Here is a 3,700-nt window from a genome sequence, read left to right on the forward strand (position 1 = left end):
AAAATTCGGGTGTTTACAAACCTGCAGATTGTGGGTATCATCAAAGTTGTTAAGATACTTAATGCTTAGGGTATGTACAATGCTACACTCTTAGATAGGCGCTTGGACAGCCAAAAAGTAATAATTATTGTAAAGCCTATGGATTAGAGTCTCTAACTACAACGTGCAACGCTAGTAGGTGCTAAAACAATTTACTTAGCGCGTGGACATGACATGCCGTTGGGTTACATGCAGGAAAAAAAGGCCGGAGCGCCAGCGCATGGGTAAGGACCGACGTAAGCTCGATTACTGGGATCGGCAGGGATTTGATCTAAACGGACATGATTACTATACCTAGCGCCTGCGCTAAGCGCCGCATTGTACATGCCCTTAGTACCTGCAGATAGAAACTGAGACTCGAGTTAAAATGAAAGAAATCATAGCCATGTTTCCATATATATGTATCTACCAAACAAAGTGAAACCAAGCAATGCAGCAAATTTCCCAAAGTGAGGTATATAATGTAATGACCAACGATGGTGCATCCAAAGAGCCTTTTAGAGCTAATAAAAGTTCTTCTTTTATGCAAGGATAAATGTGGGAGTAGAGAAATCAAGTACAAAGTTATTTCTTCAGGACTAAGGCCCTGTTTGTTTGGGCTGCAGCTTTTGAAAAGCAGCTGTAGCTGTTGAGCTGTGAAAAAGCAGCTGTAGGAAGCAGCTGTGAGAAGTAGTGATTTGATGTTTGGTAGGAGTGCTGTGGATGACTGCTGTTTCTGATAAGAAGGATGAAATGTCTGAAATGCCCCTAAATGCTGATGAACTTCAATAAATGCCGATTTGAGACGAATTAGCTAATTCTGAGTGTTTGTAATATAATTGCCATGCTTAAGGATTGAATTATATCGATTTAATTATGTTAGAAGACTTGTTCATATGAACCCAAAAGAGCAACAAGTTTGTAACCAAATTACCTCAATTAAATTTTTTTGCTAGAATAATTTTAAATACGATATTAGCAAAATAATTTTAGCTTTTGGCTTATAAGTAAAAGAAATGAGTTTTTGTAACCACTATAAACAATATCCATAAGGCTCTGTCTCAATGTCTGGATGGCCAAAGTGACGAACTGAATCAACATATACAAATCAATATTTTACTCGCTTCGGTGTAGGAAGTGAATCAATATTACACACTTAGCAAATGCATCAAATACACTTCAAAAGATACATCAAATCCACCAATAGCACACGTGTGCGTAGGTTAGAGATCCCGTCAGGGAGTAACTGCTCCAGATCGGAGATCCCGTGGCGTGCAGGTTGCTCCTGAAGGTCGACGAACCGGATGGGGAGCAGCGACTCCGGCTTTGGGCAGAGCTTCCTGCAGAGAGGAGAGGACGGCGGCCGGCGGGGACGATCTCCACCCGTCGTCCGTGACTTGGAGGAGGCCGGCCGCGAGCTTGAGGACGACGGGGACGGCGGCGCCTCGACCTACTATCGTCGGCGGCAGGGCGGAGCGGCGGAGAACGGAGGCAGGGCGTCCGATGGCGAGGCGGCCGCCGGCGGCGGGCGGCGAACCCTAACCCTAGCTGGCCATGGGGAGAGAGAGAGGAGGGAATGAATTGGTCGAGTCCGGGAATGGAGACGGAAGGCAAGCGACCGAGAACAGCGGTAGGCAACGGCGGCGATGCCGCTGGGCGGCGGCGGCGAACTGTAGCCGCCATGGCTACGGGAAGGGGAGGACCGGAGGACAGGGGAAATAAACCGGGAGCGGCTCAGGTCTAACGACTTCCCAAGGGTGGCAGTTGTTTTGTAAATTGAGTAAACTATAAAGGGCACTTCCGTCCGCTGCAACTCGAGAAGCGGCAAAAGCTGGGGAAAGCACCCCTCGAGCAGCTTTCAGTTTCTCTCGCTCATTCCGTTCGTTTCATCGCAGCGCTTCTCAACCACGCTTTTCTATTTCGTGTCGTTTGTTTGGGCTTCCGCTTTTTGGACCCAAAAGCAGAAGCAGAAGCCCAAACAAACGGAGCCTCAGTTTCTCTCGCTCGTTCCGTTCGTTTCATCGCAGCGCTTCTCAACCACACTTTTCTATTTCGTGTCGTTTGTTTGGGCTTCCGCTTTTTGGACCCAAAAGCAGAAGCAGAAGCCCAAACAAACGGAACCTAAGAAGATAGACAGGGCTGTAGAGAATCAAGTACAGTGAATTATTTTTCTGGAATAAGAAAATAAAAGACTACAAAAATAAATGCTTCAAGCCTAACCAAAGATAAAATGATGCATCTATCTATATATCTATATGGAAAGATAAAATGATGAATCTATCTATATGGATAGTTTTTAAAATAAACGCTTCAAGTCTTTAGCAATTTTTTTAATGCTTCTTGCAAACCATGATAATCTATAATTTTTCTCACAGGTTTTAACTCTGAGTCTTAAAGAATGTTGGTGTAACTGGTTGCTATAATACTTTCTATCTTTCTTATCCACAGATTATCTCACACGTTTTACAGTTTGATCCTTCACTGAATAAGAATGTTGGTGTAAATGGCCTCTATTCCTTATCTCAGGAACTACCTGGATAATTTCATATCCGCGAGTGGTATGGTTTCGGATCCTAAGGAGAAGATGCTCGTCAGTAATGCATCTACTGATAATTCTGAGGGTTTATTGGTGGTGAACCGATGGACAGCTCTAGCCATTGGCTCTTTGAAAGCCAATGTTGATGCTGGGTGGGATGCAGTGAGCTGTAGGGCGGGGATTGGCATTGTCATTCGGGATCATTCTGGTCATACGGTGTTATCGGAATGGAAGCATTTACCTTGGTGCCCGAGCTCTGAAGAAGCAGAAGTCTTGGCTTGTATTGCGGGGCTGCATAGCTCAGTCTATTAACAAAAAAAAATTGGAAAGAGGGAGATGGGTCTACTTTGAGCCACTGGACAAAGTAGGCTAAAATGTAAATATATGTGGAACCGAAGTAACTACAAAGCAAGTTAAATTTTAGTCAGCCAAATTATATTCATAAATAGCCGCTCTGTCTTTCTATGGTCATTTCCCTTGAGTTCACATACCAAATAAATAATGAATGAGTTATTTTTGCAACTCACACGTATCATTTGCTGGCAAAATTGTTAAGCCAAATTTTCTAGGAATTAAGAACCTATTGAGGAATGGCTTATATTAACTAATTGTGGAGTTGCTTCTTATAACCAAACCAGACCATAGGTTGCTGGGATGATACTTTGCAGGAACAGTTATAGGTTGTATCTAAAACTACATATAAAACTTTTGAATTCCTAATCAGGCAGTAAGCTTGTAGCTAGCATTTTGAGAAGTGGCGCGTGTATTGCATAGTACAATTCGATTTCCGTAAATGCCATCAGAAATATTATGAGGAATTACTGGCTCTGGCTGAGATAGCAAACTAACCATCTATAGTGGTGAAGAATGGCACCTGCTTCTTCCCTTGAAATCAATAGTGATGCAGATACCTTGGTCATATGCTTCTCCCCTTGAAATCAATAGTGGTACTAATTTGTGACATAGCCGCAGACTATCATAACATCTCCGGAAAAACTATCTAGATGTCGTTCATGACACAAAATAATCATACCTGCAAATTTACTAATAGACTCTTGCTCGATGTCCTGAATTTCATATATCAAACATGTTAGCAGGCACACACAAAATTATTTATTACATACATTTAAATATCATCTTGCACAC

This window comes from Lolium rigidum, chromosome 3, assembly GCF_022539505.1.
Source record: "Lolium rigidum isolate FL_2022 chromosome 3, APGP_CSIRO_Lrig_0.1, whole genome shotgun sequence".
In the NCBI taxonomy this organism is placed as follows: domain Eukaryota; kingdom Viridiplantae; phylum Streptophyta; class Magnoliopsida; order Poales; family Poaceae; genus Lolium; species Lolium rigidum.